Here is an 11,342-nt window from a genome sequence, read left to right as displayed (position 1 = left end):
ATAATAAGACCACATGGATCTCATCCTTTGCGAAGAGAAAGTCTACAACGGAAGACTTTCACTTAAAAGATAATGATATCATTCTAAAATTCATAATCACAATAAGAATATCCAGAGTAAAACTAAAACACCATAATATAGATAGCCAAATCTCTTAAGTACAGTCAAAAGACTAATCATCAAAATAATACATATCCAAACCCAAAAGATCTGAGAGTCAAAGCCTACACTTAGGAAGATAAAGCATAAATATAATATCTATCATATCCCGACAGAATTCACTATCTCATCTTCATAACCTAACCAACCAAACCGGATCTAGCTCCTCAAAGATAATCTTGAGTACTCTCTTCAGCAGGACCATACGCTGCTCCGGAATTGCCATCAAAGAAACTATTTTATAAAACAATACATATTTCATAGACAAGCGTAAGTCTATGACTTAGTAAGTAATAATACGCATGATACACATGTTATCATATGGTGAACTTAGTTTAAGACGTAAGACACATGCATTAGAATATCATTATAACCTTTCATTTCACAATATAATTATATATGCAGTATACATATAATGTATGCTTATAAAAAGGATTATGTCATAGCTCAATTCTACATGATATACCCAGGATATTAATCCATTCCCCGTAGGATTGGTGCTGTCCTAAGGGACCTGTAATACAACACTGGTGGCCCACACTATTATCAAATCTGTAACCGTGACACCCATTCAAGCATGGTGCGCTGGTCACAAAACAACCATTGGATCCAATGGCTATCATAAACTTTTGACCATAAAGAACAACTAATATAATAGTAAGACCATGATCGTTATCCCGCACAAGACAGTATACCATGTCATACGATGCAATTTAATCTTCACTGTCTTTTACATGCATGCTTTTCATGAATTCAACATTTCCATTATCTTATCGTTAATCACTCATTTTCACACATAGAGTTCATATTAGTCAAGATTATACTTCATGTGAGTTGTGTACATGCATGTTTGGAATACAAAATAATCATGCTATGCGGAAAAAATAATAAATATCCATGTGAGTTTTCACTCAATTGTATCGTAAGGCTCCTCCAAGAAGTTCTCCTAAGGCTCCACAATCTGTAAATCTGAGAAAAAACCTATGCTATAACAAGTTCAAAATGGGTATTCTGCCTACTTTGCAAATGTTTGTGCTCAAGGGTCAATCATTTGTGATTCGTTGAGCGAACTTTTGTACTACGAGGAATGATCGTTCAAAGCATGAGAGCTCGAACATTCAGCCAAGGCGATCAAATGTCCGTTCCCGGCAGAAACTGCATTCGAACTAAAACCAATTAAGCAAGACCTAGGGTTTAAATAACCTCATAATACGGTTCTAAGTCACATCACTACATCAAGCAAGAATTATAATGCCTAAAGCATCAAAATTCTACACCTAATATCGAACTAGAATTAAGACTAAAATAACGACGAGAGAATTAAACCTACAATTAAATCTTATAAAGATAACTGACAGCATAACGGCTACAAAAGAATGGGTTTAAGGTAAGGGCATTACCTCTGAAAAATTAAATGACTTCTAATATAAACAAGTGTGTGCAAAAATGTGTGCAACAAAATATCAAAATATGGAATTAAAAGAGATAGATATTTTGTTAACGAAGTGGAAACTCAGTTAAGAGAAAAACCACTTCGGGGTAGCCAAACCCAAGATATCCACTATTCAGAAGACAAGACTAGTTACAAAGCAGTAGCACTCACATAACCTTATGTAGTGGTCGTACCTTGAACTCTGACGTGTAACCCAACACGAATGCCTCCCAACCAAGTCTCTTACTGGAAGGGGTCTTCAATGGAATCCTTTACCCTAGGGCCAACCCCTAAGATAGACTTCAATTTAGTGCAGCAACAGCACACAACAGCAACGGCTTGAGAGAGACTAACTCAGCACAATACTTCTAAAATATAACTCTCTAAGCACTATGAAATTCAATACTGAATCCTTACAGTTCTCAAGCCTAGGGACCTTTATTTATAGGTTGCAGGTTCAAATGAGCGTCTAGCTTTAAAAACTTAGGCGCCGTCCGGACGGTAGACATAAGGCATCCAGACAGATAACTATGCGATCAGCTTTCCAAATTTCACAGAAATTCTTTCCTGAATTAAGCTGCGTCCGGACGGTGTTGCCTTGTCGTTCGGACGGTTGCACTTTAGCTGCACGTAATTTTCATATCAAGGCTTCGCGCATCCGGACCACAGAACATGTCGTCCGGACGGTTGATTTGATGCACGCAATTTCCATATATGTAGCTCGCGTGTTCGGACCATGAAGATTGGCGTCCGGACGTCTTGATTTTGAATGCACAACTTGCCTTATGGATGAGCGTGTCCGAATGGGAATACACATCGTTCGGACGGTTGCAGCTGTCTTCCCATATCTGTGTTTTGGAAAGAAAACTTATTGCTGATTAAACACTGAGTGGCGTTCGAACGTGTTGCTGAAACGTCCGGACGGATGCAAGCTGAAGTAGTTCGAAGCTTCTCGACGCAGAGGAAGATCCGGACGGAAAGTTCTTGTCGTCGGGATGGATGATGCTTTGAACAGTTGGGCGTCCGGACTGTATATCACGTCGTCCGAAAGGCTGCAAGGGATCTGATTTCTCGGACTTGTAGACTGCATAGAATCTTCTAGAAGAATTTTGAATAGCTGAATCCCTGTTTAAATGTATCATTACATAAAAGTGATTTTGTCCAATAGAATGTAGCCAATTACAAACTAACAAACTCCCCATTTGGCCATTCTGGGACAAAAATACTTGACTGGTTTAAAAATACAATCCCAGTCCAAATCAAAATTACTCGCCTTTTTTGTCACAAATGGATAAAGGGTAAAACAGAGTAATGAGAACAATCACACATAAATTACTCTCCCTAAATGTCTCAGAAGAACAAGGGTAAACAGAGTAATAATATCCAGGAGTTAAACATGTTTAACAAATTATCCAAAAATAATGTCTCAAAAGTAAAAACAAGCACAACATAAAAATCAAGCAGCCTCTGCCATAGGGGCATCATCTTCATCATCACTACTGGATAGGTGATGGTACTTGTGACACTCCTGGAGATCTAGCTGGTTCTGCTCTACATGGAGGTTAATAGATTGAACCTCCTGCTCCATGGTAGAGATGGACTGCTGCATAGATGACATGGTCAGCTGCATGGAACTCATACCCCCATGTATAGATGCCAATGCCTCCAAAATATGAGCATAACTGACATCCTGCTGAGGTGGCAAAGCAGTTTGAGAATATGATGCCATATCAAGTACTACTACAGGAATAGGAGGGGGTGGTGGCACATCATCATCCGAATCGTCTCATTGCAGCTGGGCATTGGACTTCATCAGAGTCTGCTTGCTGATGGGATCCTGGATCTTCATCTTCGGCTCACCAGCTACACCAATGCCTGACTGTAAAATAATCTGTGTGAGCAAGCAGCCAAACGGGAGATCGGTATTGCCCTCATCACGGGCTTCTAGGATAACCCCCAAAATATGCTTACACAGGTAGAAGGGCAAGCAATGGCAGATGGCATAGACAAACTGGGCCCTTTTCAAGATCAGATCACTGCGCCTAACAACGGGCCAAAGGTTGTGTTGAACAATCTTGGCAAGCATGCGATGTGAAGCAGTCATGGCACCAATCCTAATAGAAGTGGCACGCTCTTCTCCTTGAGGGACAGCATAAAAGAATTCTTTGAGATCATCTAGAGATGGAGGCAAGACTACCTCATTATATGGACTGGTAGAAATCTAGAGTACTGGCACCCCGATGAACTGACTAATGATTTGAGGATCAACAGTGATAAGATGCCCGTCCACAGAAGACTGAAGAACTACTCCATGATCATCAGTCTGAATAACTTTGAGGTTTGCATAGAATAATCTGACAAGCCTGGTGAACACAACACAGACACAGTTGTGCAAATAACCCCAATGGTAGGTTTGGATAATGTCGTAAATATTGTTCAGAGGAGCCACCATGATGTTTGAACAAACCACATTTCTCTCGGCAATGACTGGTTTGTCCATAATTTTAGCTCTAAAGGTTGCCCTATCTCCATCTGTCCTCTGTCAGACTCTGTGGTGTGAACTACCAGCAGACATGTTTCTGGAATAACGAGAGTTATGCACAAGAGGACAAAAAGAGCCATGATTTTGCACTAACCCACAAGAAAATCGCACAAAAGGATAAAAGTTTTTTTTTTTTTTTTTAAAAATGTGGGGTATGCTTAAGAGATACGGCAGCTAGGGTTTATAAAACCTGTGGGGTCCCCGTCTGGACGGCTCACTAACCCGTCTAGATGCGCGTTGCCGCATAAGCATGCGATAGGCCACACGAGTCTGGACGTGTTACCTTACCGTCCGCCCGTCTGAGCCGCACGCGTCCGGACGTGTAACCTTACCGTCCGGCCGTCTGAGTGGCACTCTTTCGGACGCAAGGAGAGACTATCCAGACGCTTCAAACTGAAAAGACAGAAACTGAAGGAAAATTTGCAGAAAATATTTTTTTTAATGTCAGCTTCAGAACACTCATGTATAATCATCTGATAAAGCAATCAAATAGCATCTCAAAAATATATAGAGATATAAAGGAGAGTTTAGATTCCAATCAGCACAAATTTTCCTATAGACAGAAAAATTAAATAAATTACTCAACTCATGCAATGCGTGTGTGTGTGAAGACTTTTTCAATAAGGTAAAAAGTTTGCTGATATGACAAAGAGCAATCGGATTTTCTAGACAAGAGAGAAAAATCAAAGAAAGATCAGTCAAAAGTCAAACCTTATGAAGTACTAGGGCCTAGCCACCTTCATCTGATACACTCCCCCTAAGATGCAGCACCTAATTGTTTTACTTGTACCATGAAGGAGAAGGTAAAATTTTACTTGCACCATGAAGGACAAGGTATATTGCTAATTTAGCACAAAAACAGTAAATATAAGCATATAGCACATAACTCAGAAGAATAACTACTTGATTCTTTTTGGTGTTGCAACCTAGAGAGAATGCTAAAATTTTTAGGCTCTAAGTTCAACTAGCATGTTGGTCAATTTGGCCATCTTATCAAAAACATCTCTCTTATTTAGAATTTCCAGAAGCAAAAAGTCAGAGAGGAAAAGATGTATCTTAGGGGAGCCTTAGAAAGTGCACATTTTCATTGCATGAGGAAAGTAACTATCCAGCTTTTACAATCACGGGAAAAACTTGGCAGATATAGTCATAAACTCTCAATCATATCTAAGCAAAGTCAAGTAATGCACATTGAACTGAGATATCAGGCAAAAATATATGCAATATCTGACATGCCAAGAAAAGAAAAATAAAATTCCCTGCATTTTCTCACCCAATTTTTTATTTTTATTTTTTTTTAAAAAAAAAGCATGCTATATGGAAATAACATCATAGAATAAGCATGCAAGGCAAGATCAAACCTGTGAATGCTCAAGGTTGCCAATACAAAAAAAAATCGCCCGACATGCTTTTTATGTCTTCCCCAAATAGTACCTGCAATATTCTCTCAAGGGAAATAGGGGGCAAATAACAGAGGTTCCTAGATTGCACAACAAGTATAACATATGACAAATAAAAAATCATGCAATCCAACCTGATGCCTTAGGATTAGGAACCAAATCCTAGGCATGAATACCTTCACCTACTAGGTGCGTCCATTCCCCCTCATGGGGTGAATGTCTTATTTCTTCTTGACCCAAGTCTGCTTTCCTATGGGTGATTGTTGGCAGGACTTCATTTGCTGATCCATCCACAGCATCATGCTTTGCATCCAAATAGGTGGCTCCCTGCAGTATAAATCATCTTCCACCTTCTGTGGTTTTTTGAAATGCTTGGATTTGTTGAACTTGGATTTGCCATTATGATTGGCAGGAACAAATCTCTGCTGAGGCCGTTGATGCTGAGGAGCCTGGCGCCTTGGAGCATAATGCCTGGGGTCTTGATGCCATGGGGCTTGATAAGGAGCCTAATGCCTTGGAGCTTCATTCCATGGAGCCTGGTAAGGATCCTGATGCCATGGAATTTGATGCTGGGCTAGAGGTCTTGTGCCGTAATTAGCTTGTCTGGGCACTTCTTTCTTGACCTTAGCTTTCTGAGCTTTAAGGAGAGAGCACTAGGGTCGGACATGCCCACTTAGTCCGCAGTGATGGCATATGAGAGATTTTCTGATGGTAGGGGGCTTCTGAGTACCCAGAATATCTTCATTGATTTTGTCCTTCCCTTTATCCTCAATAGTGGGGGGAGGCTCTGCAACTGCAGGCTTAACAAAGACAGTCCTGGAAGTGGAAGGAATATCAGAAGGATGAGCTACAAACCCGAGACCAGTCTTGCCTAATAGGCTATTCTGAATTGACAGCATGTGAATCAGCTTTTCATCGGTGACTCTCTCTAATTGGAGTTGTGTTTCTAGTAGCTTCTCCTCTAGCTCTTGTGAAAATAATTTATTGACTTCTAATTTAAACAAAGTGTGTGTTTGTGTGCAAACAAATATCTTAAATGTGGAATTTAAATGAGACAAGATATTTGTTACAAAGTGGAAACTCTATGAAGAGAAAAAACCACTCCGGTGCAGTCAATCCCAAGAAATCCATTATCCAAAAACAAAGCTAGTTACAAGACACTCGTACTCACATAACCCTATGCAATAGTCATACCTTTAACTCTGACGTGTAACCCAACACGAATGCTTCCCAACCAGATCTTCCACCTGAAGGGGTTTTTGATGGCTTCCTTTACCTTAGGGTCGACCCCTAAGATAGACTTCACATGAACACTTGAGCACACACCGACACCGGCTTGAGAGCTAGCGAATCTTTGATTCTCCCTAAATACCTTCTCAAAGCACTATGGAATTCACCACCGAATTCTGTACAAAACACTAGCCTAGAACCCCCTATTTATAGGCTTCAAGAGACCTCAAAAACTGCTGAGATTCAGACTCTGGCTGACGAGCGTCCGAACGGAAGTTAGCCATGTTCGGACGATTTTTTGCGATATCCTTTCAGAAACAGTGTAATTCTATCTTTATCAGGTTCATGTCCGGACGGCTTGACCGAGTGTCCGGACGGTCTTCGCTAAAATCATTTCCACGTTCGAACGAAACTCTGGAATATTCTGAACTACTGGACATCGTCCGGATGTGTTGCCACATTGTCCGGACGGCTTGCAGAGACTTCCCAAACAGTGTTGACTTCTGAAAATAGACTCCTTGTTGAATACTGATTGACCTAGCGTCCGGATATTGTTGCTCTGACGTCCGGACATCTTCAATGTTTATCTGTGAGACACTGCGTGGCGTTCGGACGCCTTCAAAGGCCCGTTCGGACGGTTGCACAGGAATCGGTTGTTTTTGTCTTGGATTTTGCAATGACTCTTCATGGACATCTTCAAGCAGCTTGTGATTAGTTATTGTCTTTGATTTGATCATTGTCTGAATACATGAAGATTCTGAATCTAAAACTGACCATCCTGTTAAACTGCAACCATTACAGAAAGTGTTTTTGTTTTATCCAGAATGTAGCCAATAAAATACTAACATCATGTATCTTGCGTAGCAATGGACTCTTCTCAGTTTGCAAACTGGTCAGATCATGAATGTGGTGCTTGCAACCTTCCCTCAGCTTTTCAAACTCTACATAGAGGGTTTTATAAGCCTCCTTGAGTTCTTCACCATCATCACTGTGCTCTGAGTAAGAATCTTCCTCTTCTACATGCGGAGCCACAAAGGCTAGAAATTTCTCTTTCTCAGGAGCTTCTTCTTCTTCGGACTCATCACTAAGAGTCATGTTATATGCCTTCCCCTTACCCTGCTTGAGGTTCCCACGGTTAGCCTGTATATGCCTAAACCCTGAGCATTCAAAACATCTTGGGCCTCTGGGATCTTTCTTCTCAACTTCCTCAGGTTCAACTTCTTTGGGGACTTTCTTTATTTTTTCGGGAAACTTCTTCTTGAACCGCTCATTTCTCATTAATCTTCCGAAATTTTTGGCCAGCATAGTCACGGCTTTTTCTTCATCCTCAAAGTTGTCTCCAGATGAGACTTCGGCCTTCTTCTTGGAAGCTTTCAGGGTAATGGTTTTCAGCTTCTTAACCAGGGGCAAGGACAGCTCATAAGTTTGAAGAGATCCCACTAGCTTTTCAATCTTCATTTCTTCCAAATCTTTGCTTTCTTCAATTGTAGTTACTTTGATTCTGAAACGCTCAGGCAAAGATCTTAGAATTTTATGGATGAGTTTTATATCCGAGACGGTTTTTCCAAGACTCACCATTGAGTTTCTTAGGTCGCTCATTTTGAAGTAAAACTCTCTGAATGTCTCATCTTCCAACATCTTTATTTCTTCAAATTTAGAAATCAACATTTGAAGTTTGGCAGATTTAACAAGTTTGGTGCCTTCATATGTTGTTTCTAGAATTTGCCACGTTTCTTTAGTGGATTCACTGTTTGAGATTCTTGCGAATTCAGATGGTGAAAGCACTTGACAAAGAGCATGGAGCGCTTTATCATTGGAAAGTCGAGCGTTTTTCTCAGGGACTAGTTCGAGAGTCATATCCGCTGGCTTAGTCCAAACAGTTTCAACAATACTCCAACAGTCAATAGATTTTAAAAAGAATCGCATACGAGCTTTCCAATAGCCATAGTTCGTACCATCGAAGGCAGGAACAATATTAAGACTTTGAGACATTGTATCAAAATAGAAGTCAAAGAGGAAAGAATAACACTCAAGAAATGAATCTAAACAGAGTGTACCAAGCTTTGATACCAAATGAAAAATTAAATGGCTTCTAATATAAACAAGTGTGTGCAAAAATGTGTGCAACAAAATATCAAAATGAAGAATTAAAAGAGACAGATATTTTGTTAACGAAGTGGAAACTCAGTTAAGAGAAAAACCACTCCGGGGCAGCCAAACCTAGGATATCCACTATTCAGAAGATAAGACTAATTACAAAGTAGTAGCACTCACATAACCTTATGCAGTGGTCGTACCTTGAACTCTGACGTGTAACCCAACACGAACGCCTCCCAACCAAGTCTCCTACTTGAAGGGGTCTTCAATGGAATCCTTTACCCTAGGGTCAACCCCTAAGATAGACTTCAATTTAGCGCAGCAACAGCACACAACAGCAACGGCTTGAGAGAGACTAACTCAGCACAATACTTCTAAAATATAACTCTCTAAGCACTATGGAATTCAATACCGAATTCTTGCAGTTCTCAAGCCTATGGACCTCTATTTATAGGCTGCAGGTTCAAATGAGCGTCTGGCTTGAAAAACTTAGGCGCCGTCCGGACGGTAGACATAAGGCGTCCGGATGAACAACTGTGCTATCAGCTTTCTAAATTTCGCAGAAATTCTTTCCTGAATTAAGCTGCGTTCGGACGGTGTTGGCCTGTCATCCGGATGGTCGCACCTTAGCTGCACGTAATTTCCATGTCAAGGCTTCGCGCGTCTGGACCATAGAACATGTCGTCCGGACAGTTGATCTGATGCATGTAATTTCCATATATGTAGCTCGCACGTCCGGACGTCTTGATTTTGAATGCACGACTTGCCTTATGGATGAGCGCATCCGGACGGGAATAAGATCGTTCGGACGGTTGCAGCTATCTTCCATATCTGTGTTTTGGAAAGAAATCCCATTGCTGATCGAACACTGAGTGACGTCCGGACCTGCTGCTGAAACGTCCGGACAGATGCACACTAAAGTAGTTTGAAGCTTCTCGACACAGAGGAAGGTCCGGATGGAAAGTTCTCGTCGTCCGGATGGATGATGCTTTGGACAGTTGGGCGTTCAGACGGAATATCACGTCGTCCGAATGGCTGTAGGGGATCCGATTTCTCTGACTTGTAGACTATGCAGAATTTTCTAGAAGAACTTTGAATAGCTGAATCCTTGTTTAAATGCATCATTACATAGAAGTGATTTTGTCCAACAGAATGTAGCCAATTACAAACTAACAACCTCTTTAAAGGGAAAATGTTTCCTTACACCGAAACAATGTCACACACTCTTAGCAGAGTAACACCAGCTCCAAGAGTAAAAAATATACAAAATAAACAGGTGGGTTATTTGTAGAGGAAAGGTCGTAATGGATAAGGATGATGCAATCTGCCACCTGTCGAACAGTTGGCACTCAGGTGCCGATCGTTCGTATACTATTTCGAATGTTCGTTGTACGATCCTCGAACATTCGTATACTATCATCGTACACACTTATTGAATGGGATGCACCTTCTGACACATAGTACAACACGTCATTGAATGTTGCAATTGAAATTTCAATCGTTCACAGTTCTCAAAGAATGTTCGGTCAACGCGAAAAAGTCAAAAGGTCCAAATTTTCAACTAAGACCTAATTAATTCTATTAATAATCTAGAGCACTACAGAAATCGTATGGCTAAATGAAATTTAAGGCTAACGAAGGGAAAGGAAAAAAAAAAACGATGTTTTTTTAAGACATTAAGTTTTATCTGTAATAATTAAAAATTTAGGGTTTCATTCGTGATGAAGTAGTTCATCACATGACGAACCTTAGGTCAAGAATGCCTCTGATAGAGAATAGAGGTCAGCTCAAAGACTTTTTGGGGGTGTCAACGAGGATGTATCCAATACTTAAGTTAGTAAAGGATATTGAGGTAGGGAAAAGAGTATAATGCAAGAATGATGGGTTCTTCGAATCAATGTAAATGGAATTGGTAATTTCCCTTAAATACATAGAATTTCCATTTCCCTTGCATGGCAGTGGCTAGGTGTCGTTCGATGATAGGGTAGGACCCTGGTTTGGCGTGGCGTTTAGTTATTGTCTTCTAATAAGGTACGACACCTGCCATTTGTAACCACCCACTCTTAAATTAGGGTTAAGTATGCTATAATTATTGCTTGAATATGTTAGAGTTGGTTCTAAGTACCTAAGTGGGAGGATATGAGATATTTTTTGGACTTTAATATGATTCAACAGTGTACAATCGATTGATCTAGACCATCGATCAATCGATGCTGACACAACCCTAACGAATGATCAATGAGGTACCAATCGATTGATGCTTCCTGCATGCAAATGAAAATTGGATATCTCAACATTTGTACTCGAATGACATGGCTGTAAAATGTTACAGATGGCATTTTCACTCCCATTTAGTCTAGAAAACCATATATATATATATATATATATATATATATATATGTATGTATAGAGAGAGAGAGAGAGAGGAGAAGAAGAAGAAGAAGAAAGAGAAGAAGGATTCTTCAAGCTTACCTTGAAGAGA

The sequence above is a fragment of the Alnus glutinosa genome, chromosome 1 (genome assembly GCF_958979055.1).
Source record: "Alnus glutinosa chromosome 1, dhAlnGlut1.1, whole genome shotgun sequence".
Classification (NCBI taxonomy): Eukaryota; Viridiplantae; Streptophyta; class Magnoliopsida; order Fagales; family Betulaceae; genus Alnus; species Alnus glutinosa.
Note: the sequence above shows the minus strand (reverse complement) of the source record.